Here is a 19,192-nt window from a genome sequence, read left to right as displayed (position 1 = left end):
GAGTAGCCCCTAGACACTAATACTGTGATCGATGTTAAAAATATGCACGGTCACTGTACTAATGACACTGGCTGGGAAGGGGTTTACATCAGAGGAGATCAAAGGGTTAACTGTGTGCCTAGCCTGTGTTTTACTACACTGTGGAAGGCGTTTTTACAAGGGGAAACCTGCTTTGAAGAAACACAGAATCCATAGCTTCATTCCTGTCAGAATGGCAATCTGCCTTGTTTGCATAGGCAGATTGCTGTTCTTTTTCTCTGCAGGATGATTTGTGGGTGTGCTGGTGGACATCACGCCTCCTACCTGAAAGTGCAGGTTCACGTTTATATACATGATCATGCATACAAATGCCATCCTGTAGCAGTACAACTGCTATAGGGCAGACAGCAAAAGGTTAAAACACAAGTCTATCAAATCCTAACATTTTTGCTGATGTCAGTGGTGGTACATCTTGCAGCACCTCTAATCCAACTGTAGTAGAGTTTGCTGCACGTTTTTTAACATTTAGACTGATGCTAAACTATGTAGACACAATAGGATTTTCCGACATCAAAACCTTTTTTCCAAAGGATGTTGGCTCAAACTTGTCTTGAATACATATGGTCACACAAATGTTGTCGGAAATTCCGAACGTCAAGAACACGGTGACGTACAACACGTACGACGAGCTGAGAAAAATGAAGTTCAATAGCCAGTGTGGCTCTTTGGCTTGTTTCTGAGCATGCGTGGACTTTTGTGCATCGGAATTTCCGACAAGTTTTGTTTTTGGAAAATTTGAGAACCTGCTCGCAAACATTTGTTGGCGGAATTTCCGACAACAAATGTTCTATGGAGCATACACACGGTCAGACTTTCCAACAACAAGCTCACATCCAACATTTGTTGTTGGGAAATCCTATCATGTGTATGGCCTATAATACTTGTAGAGGGGATGATGTTGAATAGGACACATCAAAGATGCTTGCAGTCTTACGCCCCACACACTATCAGATTTTCTGCTGATTTTTGTCTTCAGATTTACCAAAACCATGTAGTAGAAGGGCCTGCCTGATAGCATACACATTGAAACTCCTAAGGTTTGACCTCATATTATATGATTTTGGTAAATCTGAAGGAAAAAAACAGCAGAAAATCTGATAGTGTGCATGGGGCTTTAGTTTTGCTTCTGTTATGGAATTATAAGATCTTAAGAAGCCCTGTTGCCCTCATAACACTGGATTTCTGTCTATAGATATAAAAGTAGTCCTCTGACATCTGAAAAATGCCCACTTGAGTCGTATTAATTGCGTAGCGTTATAAAGTGCTATCAAGCGTCTTGACCTGAAATAGTCACCTACAGTAAATGCTCTGTTATACAGAAGAAGACACTCAACACTATATGTAGATAAAAAATGATAATTGAGGGGAAGTTTAAAGACAACAGTTTTGACCTACACAGTTACCGAGACACACGCATTCATGAAGTGGTTGGTCAAAAGCCTATGCAATTACATATAATAATTACATGTGATTAATATACATTTCTTCTCTGCAGTCCTTAGAAGACCTGTGCCGTGCTCAGGATCCTCTTGGTGGTTTTTAAAAAGTGCTGGGGAAAATGCCAGTATGTGTAATGAAAGATTAAAAAATGTGTGTTAGCGTAGAATCAATTACAACATCAGGCACCTTAAATAATTTCGCATCTGCAGCAATCTATCAGTTTCATGGGCCTTGTCAATTTCAAAAGGCTTTAACATCAGTTTGACATCAATGAATCTAGCGGGAATTCAAAGAAACATCAAAGTCGCAGTGATAGAAATGAGGGATTTGCATATCTTGGGAATAATGTGAAATTTCATTGCCAGCTCTGTGTAGTCAAAAAGTCATTAACCCCTTCAGCGGTGAGAGGTTTAGGAAGGTGGAGCGGGCAATGAGCCACAGTTTAAAAGATACCCTGAACTTATTGATCCGGCTTCTAATCAATCAATCAAAAAAAAAAGTCATCAAAATTTATGTCACAAATAGTTTACTTTGTATATTTACTAAATAGAATGGTAGAACAATTACACAGGTTGATAATAAGTAATTGTCAAGTTTTTTGTCAATTATTCACAACAATGCAAAAACCTGATGCTAAGCAATATTGGGGCAAGTTATGCCACGTACACACGACCGGACTTTCCGGCAGACTAGATCCGACGGGATCAGTCCATCGGACAATCTGACTGTGTGTGTGCTAGTCCGACCGTTTTTTATTTAAAAAATCCAACGGACCTAGAAATAGAACATGTTTCAAATCTATCCGACAAACTCAAGTCCGACAGACTAAAAATCGGGAAAACCGTTCGTATGTGTGCTGGTCCGACGGACCAAATATGGCTACTGGCTATTGAACTTCCTTGTTTAGTCCTGTTTATGTCATCACGTTCAAAACGAATTAATGTTCAGAAAGTCCTTCGGACCTCCGTCGAAAGTCCGTCGGGAAGACCGCCGGACCTAGTCCGTCAAAAAGTCCGGTCGTGTGCACGTGGCATTACAAGTAAGAGTAACTTGGGCAGCACAGTGGTGTAGTGGGTAGCACTCTCACCTAGCAGTAAAAAGCATTGCTGGTTTGAATCCCAATCATGACACTACCTGCCTGAAGCTTCCATGCACTGTACCTGCATGGATTTCCTCCGGGTACCAGTTTCCTTCCACATTACAAAGACATACTAGTAGGTTAATTGGCTTCTTTCCAAAATTGGCCCTAGTATATGAATGTGAGTTGGGGACCTTGGATTGTGGGTTCCTTGAGGGTAGGGATCAATGTGCATGTGCAATGTATGTGTGGAGCTCTGTGTAAATTGACAGCACTATATGGGTACCTTAGATAATATAAAAGATGAGCATCTTAATGTGACACAATGAACAGGGATAGGGACAGTTGTAGACGCTCACTCAGGATGGGCTGGTGTCTTTATTCAACCTTACTAACTATGTAACTCATAGACATGTGCAGAAAGAAAATAAAATGTTTTGATCCATTATTTGCATAAATGAGTTTAGTTGATCATTTGTTTAATTCGTTTTTGGAATTCATTTTGCTTATTCGTTTTCAAATTTTTTGAATTCGGATCGATTTGAAAAGTTTCCAAATCAATTTCGATTAGTTTTCGAATTCGAACATTTTTCGAATTTGAATCTCTTTCAAATTCAAATTGTTTTAGAATTTGAAACGTTTTCCAATTTCCAAAGAGAATAAAATAGAAGGGTGCGCATGCGCGGGACTCCCGGGAAGACGCTCTAACCGAGAGCTCCGCACCGCTCCGGCCCCATCCGGCTCCCCTTCCTCCTACACCGAGCTGGACACACGCTGCATGGACTCCCAAGCTTCCTGAACCACTCAGGCATCCAGTCACATGCCGACCGGCCCCAGAAAAACGGACGTCAGCCGCCAGCTGGACTTCACACAGAAGGCCCCTAGAGCAGCTAAGATGGCGGCAGCGTCTCAGGCACGAGACACCACGGAGGAACAAGCATCCATAGCGGATCCTCCCTCCCCTATTCAGCACCGGTCTTCACTGCTGGCAACCCCTGTGAGTACAGCCTCCCCACAAGGCTTTTCCCCTGCCTCCACGGAATCCCTGCTAGACAGAACAATAGGGGGCAATCTCCAGACTCCCTCCCTGCATACTCCCATAGGCCTGGCAGGCCTTGCAGGCAACCCAAGCACCATGCACTCATCCCCCATGCTGCCGGCCCAGCCCCATGATGTAAACCTACTAATGCAGAGCTTCTCTGACATGCTTGCTGCAGGGCTTGCCCAAAATGCTAAGCAAATTACATCCACCATCAAGGCAGATTTACAAGACTTAGGGGCCCATCTGGATGCCATAGAACATGTAGTGGACAATACAGTGGCCCGCACCATCCAGAACTCGACCTGAATCCAAACACTCCAGGATCAATTAGAAGTCGCCCAGGCTATAATTGGCGACCTTGAGAACAGAAGCAGACGATACAATTTTCGCATAGGGGGTTACCCGAATCTGTCGCAGATGTACCCAGCACTGTCAAACTCTTTATCAAGGAACTCATCCCAGATATCCAGGGCCATAGGCTAGAGCCAAGATGGCCTCCCGAGGGACATTATCGTTAAACCCCATTTTTACAGCGTATAAGAAGAAATGATGAGAAAACCCGTAATCTGGATGACGCTTCCTTCCAGGGTCACAAAATCTAAATTTTTGCGGACATTTCCCCCACCACCATTCAAAAGCGCAGAGCCCTTAAACCCCTGCTTGAAATCCTGAATCAGAACTCCATCAAATACCGCTGGGCATTCCCCTTTCGCCTCCAGTTTCAATTAAGAGATAAACAGTATGGCTTTTCCTGTTTCCAAGATGGCGAGCGCCTGCTGCTGCAACTCGGACTTATCTCCCAGGAATTAGCTCCTTTGCTTCAACCGACCAAGACAAGCTCCTCCAAGAGACCTCCTCCAGGGAGCCCCCTCACCCCACTATGGAACAAACAGCTTCCAAAGAGGCAATGGGACTCAGGCCCCACTAGATGCCTTTTTTTTTTTTCCTCAGGATCCTAACCCGGATCCATTGTTTTTTCCTCTCACGGGACTGCAGGGGGGACCCACTTAAATAGGTGAGTGGACAATCCCCCCTGGACTCTGACTTTTAGGTTGGACCCTTGTGGATTTCTCTGCACTATTTGGTTGGGTCCCATTAGCCCCCTTATGGCTAACTGGGATACCCGTCCGTGCCTTTTTTTACCCCCACCCTGGCAAGGGAGGGGACCCCCCTCATGGACTTCCATCCCCCCACTGCACAATGTGTTTATCCCCCCCATTTTTTTCCTCCCTTTTTTTTTTTGCACTATTCTAGATCTTGACACTAGTTTTTTTTTCTATAAGTTGTCCTCAGAGATACAGTGGTGTGAAAAAGTGTTTGCCCCCTTCCTCATTTCCTGTTCCTTTGCATGTTTGTCACACTTAAGTGTTTCGGAACATCAAACCAATTTAAACAATAGTCAAGGACAACACAAGTAAACACAAAATGCAATTTGCAAATGAAGGTGTTTATTATTAAAGGTGAAAAAAAATCCAAACCATCATGGCCCTGTGTGAAAAAGTGATTGCCCCCTAAACCTAATAACTGGTTGGGCCACCCTTAGCAGCAACAACTGCAACCAAGCATTTGCGATAACGTGCAATGAGGCTTTTACAGCGTCCTGGAGGAATTTTGGCCCACTCATCTTTGCAGAATTGTCCTAATTCAGTTACATTAGAGGGTTTTCGAGCATGAACGGCCTTTTTAAGGTCATACCACAACATCTCAATAGGATTCAGGTCAGGACTTTGGCTAGGCCACTCCAAAGTCTTCATTTTGTTTTTCTTCAGCCATTCGGTGGTGGACTTGCTGGTGTGTTTAGGATCATTGTCCTGCTGCAGAACCAAAGTTCGTTTCAGCTTGAGTACACGAACAGATGGTCGGACATTCTCCTTCAGGATCTCTTGGTAGACAGCAGAATTCATAGTTCCTTTTATCACGGCAAGTCTTCCAGGTCCTGAAGCAGCAAAACAGCCCCAGACCATCACACTACCACCACCATATTTTACTGTTGGTATAATGTTCTTTTTATGAAATGCAGTGTTCCTTCTACGCCAGATATACTTGGACACACACCTTCCAAAGAGTTCCACTTTTGTCTCATCGGTCCACAGAATGTTGTCCCAAAAGTCTTGGGGATCATCAAGATGTGTTGTGGAGAAATTGAGACGAGCTTTGATGTTCTTTTTGCTCAGCAGTGGTTTTCTTCTTGGAACTCTGCCATGCAGGCCATTTTTGCCCAGTCTTTTCCTGATGGTGGAGGCATGAACGCTGACCTTAACTGAGGCAAGTGAGGCCTGCAGTTCCTTGGACGTTTTTGTGGGGTCTTTTGTGACCTCTTGGATGAGTCGTCGCTGGGCTCTTGGGGTAATTTTGGGCGGCCGGCCACTCCTGGGAAGGTTCACCACTGTTCCATGTCTTCGCCATTTGTGGATAATGGCTCTCACTGTGGTTCGCTGGATTCCCAAAGCTTTGGAAATGGCTTTATAACCCTTTCCAGACTGATAGATCTCAATTACTTTCTTTCTCAATTGTTCCTGAATTTCTTTGGGTCTCGGCATGATGTGTAGCTTTTAAGGATCTTCTGGTGGACCTTACTGTGTCAAGCAGCTCCTATTTAAGTGATGCCTTGATTGTGAACAGGTGTGGCAATAATCAGGCCTGGGTGTGGCTAGAGAAATTGAACTCAGGTGTGGACAACCACAGTTATAGTATGTTTTAACAAGGGGGGCAATCACTTTTTCACACAGGGCCATGATGGTTTGGATTTTTTTTCACCTTTAATAATAAACACCTTCATTTACAAATTGCATTTTGTGTTTACTTGTGTTGTCCTTGACTATTGTTTAAATTGGTTTGATGTTCCAAAACACTTAAGTGTGACAAACATGCAAAGGAACAGGAAATGAGGAAGGGGGCAAACACTTTTTCACACCACTGTATATGTTGTATCACTTGTCCCCGTACTATGTTTTTTATTTTATAATACTTGGGGACCGCGGCCGGAGCGGTCCATCATGCCACCCCACCTGTTGTGACTTGGAGGAAAGCACCTCCCCCGGGTGACACCAGGAAAACAACCCTTAGCGGTTGTAATTTTTCCGAGCCCTCCTTACCAGAGGGCCCCGGACTAGGACTTGGTTCGCCAGTCCTTCTAGTTTTCTTAAGAGAATAGCTGATAGTCATGTTTTGCATATATGCTATACGAAATATGTTCTTTTTCTCCTTCCTCGATCCATCTATCCTTTCTCCTCTCCTCTTTCTATCTTTGCCTTCTCTCAGGCGCCTTCCCTCCCCTTCCCTCTCCCTCCAGGAACCTTCGCTGAGACCGTCGCTCATTTATCTCTCAGGAGACTCCCGGGAGGATGGTCCCCTACAATCCGTGCCCAACGCTCCAAGAACTATGGTAAGCCCCACTCACTCATGCTCGCTACCCACCTCTGACTTCCATGGCTGATTCTATACCTCATACTCTCACGCTCAAGATTGCCTCGCATAACACCCAAGGGCTCAACTCGCCCTCAAAACGCCGTAAGGCATTTCAGAGCTACCACACCAGAAGCCTTGATATTGTGCTCCTCCAAGAGACCCATTTCCCTGCCAGCTATACGCCTTCCTTTCTTCACAGCAGCTTTCCAACATTTTACCTAGCTAATGCCGACTCCAAAAAAAGGGGGGTGGTCATCTTACTGGCGAAACGGATTCCGTTCCTACACTCTCACACGATAAAAGATTAAGGTTGAACTGGATGGACTTGTGTCTTTTTTCAACCTGACTAACTATGTAACTATGTAACTATGTAACACCGAAGGTAGATACATACTAGTTAAAGGTCACATTGCGGGAGTTATGTACTCAATTATCTCTTATTACGCTCCCAACCAGGGCCAAACACGCTTCTTTGCCTATATGCTCTCCACCCTTGCCCCACACTTGGAAGGCAGAATTGTTTTGGGAGGTGATTCCAACATTTCGTTTGACCACATGCTTGACAAAACCACTCTAGACAAAGCCAAACTAAAAAGACTTCCTAAACAGAGTCTACGAATTGCTCGTCTCCTCCATGACAGAGGTCTGATTGACTCTTGGAGAGAACTAAACCCTATGGCCAAAGACTACACTCACTACTCTGCGCCGCACAAAACGTACGCCAGGATTGACCATATCTTTATCCCTAACTTGGAGATCCACACTGCGACTCATGCTGATATCCACGAAGTTCCATGGTCGGACCACTCTCTTGTGACTCTGCGCATAACTAGTTCCCTCTCCCCTCCTGGCCCCCCTCAGTGGCGCCTTAGTAAGTCCCTTCTTTCCAATCCAGTTCATTGCACCTTGCTGGAAAGAGATATTCGGGAATTCTTCAGTCTCAATGATACTGGGGACATTTCCCAAAGCAATTTATAGGGTGCGCATAAGGCGGTACTGAGGGGGAAAATAATTCAATTAGCATCTAAACTAAAACGGGAAAGGAAAATAGATGTAGAAAAACTTGAAAGCGAATTTAAGTCCTGTAGTACAGCCCACAAAATCAACCCTACCCCGGAAACCTTAGCTAAGCTGGATTCGGCCCGTGTGGCCCTCAATTTAGCCCTTAGGTCCAATGCGAATAAACACTTAAGCTAGCTAAGCGGCAGGTTCTATCTACAGGCCGGTAAAATTGGTCCGCAGCTGGCAGCGAGACTCTCCCCTAAAATTAGGGCCTTCTCTTTACCCAAGATAAAATCCCGAGCGGGTACCCTTACTCAGAATCCCCATAAAATACTAGAGGCCTTCCATACCTTTTACTCTAATTTATACTCCAATTCCACCCCGACCGACCCGAACTCTATTAATGCATTTTTAGATGAGGGGGCAACTCTAAAATTCTCACGGTGACATCATGGACTCTCCTTTCAAGATCAGGGAAGTCCAGGACGTCATCAAGTGCCTCAAGCCCGACTCCGCTCCGGGCCCGTACGGATTTTCGTCACGATACTATAAAACCTTTTCTGAGGTCCTCTCTCCTTATCTGGTCCGGCTCTTCAACTCTCTCCGGGAGGGCTCCCAATTGGAGCCAGCGGCCAACCTTGCGTTCATTTCGGTCATCCCCAAGCCGGGCAAAGATCCCAGCGAGGTAGGCAATTACAGACCAATATCTTTAATTAATAATGATCTAAAAATCATGACAAAAATGTTAGCGAACAGAATGGCCTTGTTTATCGGTAAATATATACACAAGGATCAGGTTGGTTTTATTCCGGGGAGACAGGGGCCGGACCAGATCATCTCTCTCTTGCAATCCTCTTGGGATGGGAACTCCCCCCAATCTGGATTTATTCTCTCCATAGACCTCCAAAAGGCCTTTGACACGGTTACCTGGCCGTACCTCTTTACCACTCTCCAAAAATGGGGCTTTGGCCCGATGTTTCTCACAACACTTTCATCCCTCTATTCTTTTCCAAAAGCACAAGTCAAATTGCAGGGTCATCTCTCCGACCAATTCCCAATCCTTCAGGGAACCAGGCAAGGCTGCCCTCTTTCACCCATTCTTTTTGCCATAGCAATCGAGACGCTAGCCTTAGCTATCAGACAACACCCAGATATTCATGAAGTACAATGTGGTCTAAACACCCATAAGAGCGCCCTCTTTGCGGATGACGTGTTGCTGTTGAGATGAGGGGGGCGGTGATGAACAGCAACACGTCATGCGCCCTCTTTGCGGATGATGTGTTGCTGTTCATCACCGCCCCCCTCAACTCCACACCTAATGTTCTCCTACTCCTTCAAAAATTCGGGGTAATTTCAGGACTTCAGGTTAACATGTCCAAGTCTACCGCCCTTAACATATCCACCCCTCAGGAACTGCTAGATAGAATCAAAACCCACTGCCCTTTTTCTTGGAGTGCCTCCTCTCTTCCATACTTAGGTATTCACCTCTCCCCCAAAATAGACCTTTTATACCGCCATAACTACCCACCCTTATTCAAGAAGTTATCTGAAGATCTTGAGCAATGGTCGCTCTATAAACTGTCGTGGCTGGGACGGGTAAATGCAATCCCCAGGATCTTATATCTTTTCCGGTCCCTTCCCATACCCATTCCAAAACGTACACTGGATAAATTCCAGTCAGCAATCATTCGATTTATTTGGGAGGGGAAAGGGCACCGTCTCTCTAAGTCAGTTCTCTTCAGACCTAGGAAAAAAGGGGGCCTGGGGCTTCCTAACTTATGGTGGTACTTTCAAGCTGCCCAACTATGCCAATTTTAGACCATATACTCGAAAGGCCCAAAGCCCGACTGGGTAGACTTAGAAAGACAGGCTACTCCGCATCATACCCTCGACTTTCTCGTCTGGAGACCACAAAAAGAAAGGCCCCCGATCCTTTCTCCAACCTTGTCACACACTCTATCCTTGTGTGACATTCTTCACAAAAAAACAGTCCCTGATTTCGCCCTGGCACCCCCTCGCACACATCTTCCATAACCCCCATTTCCCCCCTGGTCTCAATATCAAGGCTTTCCAGTGGTGGCTAGACAAGGGCCTCTATAGAATAGGACATTTTTTCAATTGCAATGGCCCCTTATCACTCAAACACTGCATCTCCAAATTAGACATGCCACCCTCAGAATCTTTTCGCTACCATCAACTTTCACACTATCTGCAGGGGATTTGGATGTGCCATGACAAATCTCTATCGGTAACTCCATAGCCATGGGAGTCAGGGGGGGAATTTCCCTTATTTACTCTGCGCTAGCTGACCCCCAGGGAAAAACAAACTACATGGTGAGGTGGGAGCGAGACCTTCAGTTCGAATGGGATGTGGACACCTGGCACCTCAATTTCGCCCGCTCCTACAGGGGCATTCTCAAATACGCCCTTGTGGAAGCGGACCTTAAGGTCATATCTCGATGGTATCTGGTCCCCACCCGGCTCACCAAGTTTTTCCCCCAGTCTTCCCCGCTCTGCTTCAGGGGGTGCGGTCTTCAGGGCTCTTTCCTGCACACGTTTTGGGAATGCCCCAAAATCAGGGGCTACTGGAACAAGATTTTCAATCTCATTCGCAAGTGCACGGGCCACGCAATTAAACAGGAGCCCACCACAGCCCTTCTCAACGCGGGCATACCCAGGGTTTCTAAACAGACGTACTCTCTAATCCACTTTATCCTTCTGGGAGCCAAGATCCCCCTCAGTTTCCTTCTCCCAGGCCAAACAAAAAATTTCCTGGATAATGGCACAAGAAAAGGCGGCCAGCAGGATCCTGGATTCGGCAGAGAAATTTAGACTTATATGGGAACCGTGGGCTGCTTACGTTGGAATATCCCTTTTATTCTGATATTCCTCTAGATCCCTACCCCCCCGATTCCCCCTAATTTACAGGTTTGCACGAAAAGGTTCCTGCCCTCCTCTTCCTCCTTAACCCCCCCCCCCCCCCCCCCTCTCTTCTTCCTTCTACCCCAATCTCCCTCTCTGACTTCCTCTTTTACTACTTACCTTGTTGCGAGGCTGTCTTGACCCACCTCATGTACTGGAGTATACTGGTTGAAAGTGGGTCTTTACAACCGTTTAGGTTTTCGCATTTTGTTTCCCTACCTTGCTTGTATGTACAGGATGTAAGTTTTTGGATTTTATTACGGCCTCGGATTTGGGCTCCCATCCAGAGTTCGGGTTGGAGGGTCTGTTCTCCCTCGGCCCATTTCATGGCAACTTCCTTATGCTAACTGCATTTCCTCTTAGAGGTACTAGTAGTTCTCAGGTTTGGGTTTCAGGACTGAGGGCCCTTATGGGCCTGTTTCGCTGGTTCTTCGGGGTCTCCTTGGCCAGCCCCCTCACAGCAAGATCCCTTAGGGGTGGGGGGTCCTGGCCGGGGTTTGATCCTGGGGGACCTGGAAACAGGGTCCCGCCCGCTTATGTGTACAAGCTCTCCATCCAAGTCCTGTTAGCGGAGCTGGCTGAGCTCTCCAAGTAGACAGATACTCACAAGGAAGTCTACTCTATTATCCGGAACCCTTTATGTACTGTCTTCTTTTTTTTTTTTGGTTTTATTTCTTAGAGGGTATGTAGTTTCCTCATCCATCCATATTTTGTCATACCTGCCTCGACATTCAGAGCCTGTTGACTTATGCTTTGTACCAATTCTATCCTCTGCATTCTGTTGTCATTGGCAGATGGTTGTTATTCTTGAAAGTTTTAATAAACGATTTTTGAAACTTAAAAAAAAAAAAAAAAAAGAGAATAAAATAGAATATAAAATAAAGGAATAGAATAGAAAAAAATTGAATAGAAAGGAAAATAATATAACAGAAAATAAAAGAATATAATATAATAGAGTAAAACAGAACAAAATAGGATAGAAAATAAAAGAACAGAATAGAATGAAATAGAATAGAATAGAAAGGAAAAGAATAGAATACAAAAAAGAATAGAATATAAATAATGTAACCATTTTCCAAAATTCAAATAGAATCAATTCAAATTTGAATAGAATAGAGTAGAATAGAATAGAAAATAACACAATAGTATAGAAAAAAAAACAGAATAGAATACCGTCACTTACCTCTGTTATTTCTACTTTAAAGAATACATAAGACAAGGAAAGGAGACTAAGGTTATCATAGAAATTAACTTCCCAAACTACAAAACTTCTTATTCTTATGAAGTAAACGGCATGCTGGGAATTCTACTTCACAAATAGCTGAAGAGAAATAGGTTGTCTATGCTTTTCCCTCTCCTTTCACTTGGTGTACATCTGTACTAAGGTCAGTATGCAAACAATCTCATGTATCCTTTTATTAAAATTTGTGATTGAGGCATGCTGGTGGACTGCTTAATTAGTAAACGTTTGCTTAATTGTGTTTGTGGTGTCTGTTGTATGAATTATGAATGATCTACATCTGTTCAGCTGTATGGAGACAGGATACAAAGCTCATCAGGGAGGTTACAGGGTGGCAGGCCTTATCCTTTTAATGATATTTGTGTTGAGAAAATTGTTTGAGAATTGTTTGTTAAGTTGACATACTATACCTTACATTTGGGTAGCTAAAACTAAAATGATTCAGCAGCTTTAATTCTTGAGAGATGACACAAACAAAACTGAGGGAGATGATTGAAATGTTCAGGTCATACAAATAAAGTTTTCATTTCAGACAGTCTACTCTGTGCTGATGGGTATGCTTTGGTATTTAACGCAAAACGAAGTCTCTGTTGATGGGCTTTTGTTCAGGTAAGAACTGCTTCTCCAAAAACAAGGCAATGAGTCAAAAGCAGATTGGAACAGGTTAATGTTGCTTAGGCTTCATTCACACAGGTGCTAATGCCCATAGACCTGGAATGTTTGTTATTAAGGATAAGCAAAACACCTCCAGACCAGAACATGCGAACAGGCAAAAAAATTTGGACAAACATGCAAACACCGTTAAAGTCTATGGGACACAAACATGAAAAATCAAAAGTGCGCATTTTAAAGGCTTATATGCAAGTTATTGTCATAAAAAGTGTTTGGGGACCTGGGTCCTGCTCCAGGGGACATGTATCAATGCAATAAAAAAAGGTTTTAAAAACAGACGTTTTTTCGGGAGCAGTGATTTTAGTAATGATTAAAGTGAAACAATAAAAATGAAATATTCCTTCAAATATCTTGCCGAGGGGATCTTTAGTATGTCTGTAAAGTGGCGCAGTTTTCCCGTGTTTAGAACACTACCACAGCAAAATTACATTTCTAAAGGAAAATAGTCATTTAAAACTGATTGTGGCTGTAATGAATTGTCGGGTCTCTGCAAAATAGATAAAACTCACTGAAAAAAACAGTACCACCCCCCAGTCCATTACCAGGCCCTTCAGGTCTGATATGAATATTAGTAGGAACCCCCAACCAAATTTTTTTTTTTAAATTGTGTGGGGATCCCCCCAAAATCCATACCAGGTCCTTCAGGTCTAGTATGGATTTTAAGGGGAACCCTGCACTAAATATTTTTAGAAAATGGCATAGGGGTTCCCCCCAAAATCCATACCAGTCCCCCAAAGCACCTTTTCCTCATGTTGATGGGGACAAGGGCCTCATCCCCACAACCCTTGCCCGGTGGTTGTGGGGGTCTGCGGGCGGTGGCTTATCGGAATCTGGAAGCCCCCTTTAATGAAGGGATCCCCAGATCCTGACCTCTCCCCATGTGAATTGGTAACGGGTACATTGTACCCCTACCATTTCACAAAACAAGTATCAAACATAGTAAAAAAGACAGGAGACCCTTTGGGACCAATCTTTATGAAAAAAAATGTAAAAAATGTCCCACGAAGTAGATCCATCTCCGTTGCCCAACGAGCCGAAAAAAGAAAAAAAAAAAGGCGCAACAGCTTCTTCTTGGTGACAGCTGTTATATAGCTGAGGGCAGGGCCACCCAGAGTCACTCAGCAAGAGTATCCCATGGAGGGGGAGCTATTGCAGCTTTTTTTTTCTTTTTTCGGCTCGTTGGTGGTGTGAGATGGATTTCCATCGTGGGACATATTTTACTTTTTTATTTTTTAATAAAGGACTTGTCCCAAAGTGTCTCCTGTCTTTTTTACTATTTTTGACACTTTTTTTGTGAAATGGTAGGGGTACAATGTACCCATTAGCAATTCAAATGGGGGGATATGGGGGTCCTCCTGTTAAAGGGGGCTTCCAGATTCCGATAACCACCAGGCAAGGGTTGTGGGGATGAGGCCCTTTTCTCCATCAACATGGGGACAAGGTGCTTTGGGGGGCTACTCCAAAGCACCCTCCCAATCTTGAGGGCATGTGGCCTGGTACAGTTCAGGAGGGGTGCTCTCTCGCCCCCCATCTTTTCCTGCAGCCTGCCAGGTTGCGTGCTGGTGCAGGTTGCGGATAAGGGTCTGGTATGGATTTTTGAGGGATCCCTACGCCATTTTCTTTAAAATTTTTGTTTCGGGGGTTTATCTTAATATTCATACCAGACCCAAAGGGCCTGGTAATGGACTGGGGGGGGACCAATGCTGTTTTTTTCAATGAGTTTCATCTATATTGCCAAGACCCGGCAATTCATTACAGCTTCGATCAGTTTTAAATTACTTTTTTTTCTTTAGAAATGTCATTTTGATATGGTTATGTTCTAAACACGAGAAAAGTGTGCCAATTTACAGGCATACTATAGACACCCCCCCAAGCACTTATTTAAAGGAATATTCAATTTTTATTGTTTCACATTAAGCATTATTAAAATCACTGCTCCTGAAAAAACTGCAATTTTTAATACTTTTTTTGCATTGATACATGTCCCCTGGGGCAGGAACCAGGTCCCCAAACACTTTTTATGGCAATAAATTGCATATAAGCCTTCAGAATGAACACTTTTAGTTTTTCATGTTAATGTCCTATAGACTTTAATGGGACATGGCATAATGTTCGCTCGAACATCGGGCTCATCCCTATTTGTTATGTGACTTAAGCCAGCAGGTGCTGCATTAAGTGGGGAGGTAACACTTAAAGCGGGAGTCCGCCGTTTTTTTTTTTTTTTTAAAAGCCAGCAGCTACAAACACTGCAGCTGCTGACTTTTAAAATAATGACACTTACCTGCCCAGCGCGCCCGCGATGTCGGCACCCGAAGCCAATCTCTCGATCGTCTCTCGGGTGCTGCCGCCGCCATCTTGGGTATGGGAATCAGGAAGTGGAGCTTTTTGGCTTCATTTCCCAGTTCCCTACTGCGCATGCGCGAGTCGTGCTGCGCAATAAGGATGGTCCCCGCTGTCTCTGGGATCCATGTGTTTCCCAGCAGGCAGCGGGGGACCTTCGGAAAGGGGCGTAGATTCTGTGGAAAGGGGCGTACCTTCTGCAGAATCTACGCCAGAAGTGGGTGCAGATACCTGTACTGTACAGGTACCTGCACCCCCCTCCCCCCTGAAAGGTGCCAATTGTGGCACCGGAGGGGGGGGGATCCAATGAGCGGAAGGTCCACTTTAGGGTGGACCTCCGCTTTAATAATTATTTAGGCATGCAGGTGTGGGTTAGTGGTCTATTTATGGTCTACAGGTCTCAATGCCCCTGTAACTGAGACTTTAGAAATAGATCAAATGCAATTTGGAAGGAGGTCGACTACAAGTCAAATTCACCCATAAATGAATTATGAGTGATGTCAGGAGCATTAAAAACCAATGTTCAATGCAAGCAAAAGGCACCTGAATGCACTTTAAATCAAAATGCATTTTCCCATACAAGACTTTAAATGTGTGCTTATCTGCAGTGCTCTACTCCACCATTTCATTTGTGCTGACAAGTCTTGTTCTGCTTAAAACAATTTCATAGCGGATAAAAAATGTTTCCCTGTCTCGGCATACATGAAGAGCCAGTGTAGGAACTGTCACTTCTTCCTTCTGTTTTTAGGAACAACAGTGCATACAGCTGTCTAGCTGACCCAGCAGAGTCCAATATGATAGGGAGTTTTGCTTTGGTTTTTATATCTAGTGTCTGCTCAGGTACATTTCAAATATAAATCACTGCAAGTAAAATATGAACAAACAACTTATTTGAGGCTTTGAAGGGTTTAGTCAAAGTTTTTAATAATAAAATATCTGTAGGAGTTCAGTGTTTCGTACATTTGTGGCAATGTGCAATTAGCAGAAATATGCTAGAAATTAGGGATGAGCTCAGTGTTCAACTGTGGGCCATTCACACCATGTTCATGTGGCATTCACGGCCCACAATGCACTGAGCCACTGCCTCCAATTGCTGGTGTTGTTCTGTTCCTATACCACAGTCAGCTGCAGCAGTTACAGTGGGTGTATTGGGCCTCCTGCACCATATACACCTGAAGCTACCCCCAATTGCTGGTGGTGTTCTGTTTCTATACCATAGGCAGTTGCAGCAGTTAGAGTCAGTGTATTGTGCCACCTGCACAGTATACACCTGAAGCTACCCCCAGTTGCTGGTGTTATTCTGTTCCTATACCACAGGCAGCTGCAGCAGTTACAGGGGGTCTATTGGGCCTCCTGCACCGTATACACCTGAAGCTACCTGTCACAGTCCCTACTGTGTCTTTTAGATGGCCAGGCGTGGTCACGCTCCAAGTGGCTCTGGGTGGTATTGAACTAATGACTGTTTGTTCTTGCTTCTGTTTCTTTACCTCTGAGCCACACCTCAGTTCTATTCTGCCTGCTTTCCAGCCATGCCTAGTTTTGCATAAAGTACTGTGGGCAATTATGTTTGTACCTTTCACTCTTGGATCAGCTGTGGCAGGTTGCCCGCTGGGTATAAAACACTGCCTCACTCTGAGGGCTTTGTCAGTTCATTGTCTCTTGTCACCAAAGGTACCTGTGTTCAAAGTTACAGTGTTCCAATACTTTTAAGTCCTCTAAGTGTGTCACGCAGAGGGAAACGGCAATTAAAATCCTCATGTTCTGGTACAGGACCCCCGATGTCATCCACAAATTTGATCCCTCGGTTTCGCCACGATGCTGGAGATGTGGGCTTGACGTCGGGTCATTGTTCCACATCTTCTGGAAGTGCTCCCTGATACGTCCTTTTTGGTTGGAGGTGGGGTCGCTGGTGATGGAGGTGACGGGGGTGTCCCTTCCGATCGACCCCCTACACTGTTTGTTGGGTCTCCCTCTCCCAGGCCTATCTAAAAATACCAACCGGCTGATCTTGTATATTCTTTTAGCTGCTAAGAGGCTCATACCGCTATGCTGGTTGTCTGGCGCAACCCCTCCCTGGCCTAGATTTCTCCAATTGGTGTCCGAAATAAGGAGAATGGAGTACCTGACCGCCTCAGTACATGATTTGGTTTCCCAGTTTGATAAAGTCTGGGAACCCTGGGATCGGTCGGAATTTGGGTCCCCCTGGTCTGTACACCCTTAACGGCTCCAGTCGCCGATGGTAGTGCCTTCTTTTCGGCCTTCGCGCCCACCTTTCCCCCTCCCATTAACTTTCTATATGTATCAGTCCGGGTATCTTTCTCTCCTTCCCCTGAGGATTGTCATGATGTTCTTATGGTTGTTTTGTTGCTTTATCTACCTATGGCCTCCGGCCTATTGTCGCACCGACTTTTGTTTTTCATAAACTGTATGTTATTTATTTTAACTGAAACAGGTATGCAGTTCACTTTTGTGCCTGCATCTATGGACATTAATTATCTGACTTCTATGGTTAACGTTTACGTTATAATCTATGTTTATTTCTGCTTACTGATCATTTCATTACTTGATTATTTTGTACTTGCTTTGAAATTTAATAAAAAATACAATTAAAAAAAAAAAAAAAAAAAAAGTGTTTGATGTGTCCGCCATAATGTCGCAGTCCCGATAAAAAAAAAAAAAAAACACAGATCGCCACCATTACTAGTAAAAAAAATTAATAATAAAAATGCAAGAAAACTATTCCCTATTTTGTAGACGCTATAACTTTTGCGCAAACCAATCAATATACGCTTATTGCAATTTTTTTTTTACCAAAAATATGAATACATATTGGCCTAACCTGAGGGAAAAAATTGTTTTGTTTATATATTTTTGTGGGATATTTATTATAGCAAAAAGTAAAAAATATTGAGTTTTTTTTCAAACTTCTTGATCTTTTTTTTGTTTATAGCGCAAAAAATAAAAACCACAAAGGTGATCAAATACCACCAAAAGAAAGCTCTATTTGTGGTATAATAAGGACGTCAATTTTGTTTGGGTGCAATGTCACACGGCCGCGCAATTGTCAGGTAAAGTGACGCAGTGCCGAAGCGCAAAAAGTGCTCTGTTCAGGAAGGGGGTAAAGTCTTCTGGGGGGCTGAAGTGGTTAGAATATGGTTAATTACATGCACTCTAATAAGTCATATTGAAACATCCAATCAGAAAATGAGTTAAGCTGGAATACACCAATGGATTCAATCATCCTTTTTTCCCAGGTTTCTAGGAATTGCAAAGCTTTGCATTTTGATTCAGTTTTCTTTTTTTCAAGCAGGCACACTTCAAAAGGCAGTGTAACAACTTTTTGCACAGCTCCTTGAAGTGTGTCTGCTTGAGAAATAGTTGTGTGAGACTTAGGCCGCGTACACACGCGGGGACTGTTCGCTCAACTTTGTCCGCTGAACAGTGTTTCGGCGGACAGTCCGCTCGTGTGTGGGCTTTCAGCGGACAGTTTCAGCGGACAGTCTGCTGAACAAAGTTTTTCGGAAATTCCGAAAAACTGTCCGCTGAAACTTTGTTTCAGCGAACAGTCCCCTCGTGTGTAGGCTTGTTCATCAAACTAAGTTCCGCGCATGCTTAGAAAGGATTTACACGCCGAGGTTTGCATTGCAGTGTATAGGACGTCGTTTTCTAGTCCCGTCGTACGTGCCGTTCACGTCATCGCGCACGGTTTCAGCGGACTGTTCGTTCGTCGTGTGTGGGCAAGTCCGTCCATGCTAATTTTGAGCGGACTGTCCGCTGAAACTGTTTGACGGACAAAGTTGAGCGAACAGTCCCCGCGTGTGTACGCGGCCTCAGATATAAGATTTCTGGAGACTTAAAATGAAAAAATAAAAAGTTTACTTTATGTCTCAATTTCTTTGTATATTTAAAAGATAACCAGTTGAAGCAAAGACACCAAACTTCTTATTGAATCCTAGTATTGTGGTTTACATTAGGAAAGGGATAACATTTAATGATACTGTATGGCATG

Source organism: Lithobates pipiens, unplaced genomic scaffold, assembly GCF_037356315.1.
Source record: "Lithobates pipiens isolate NorthernLeopardFrog02 unplaced genomic scaffold, aLitPip1_a1.2 Scaffold_8, whole genome shotgun sequence".
NCBI lineage: Eukaryota > Metazoa > Chordata > Amphibia > Anura > Ranidae > Lithobates > Lithobates pipiens.
Note: the sequence above shows the minus strand (reverse complement) of the source record.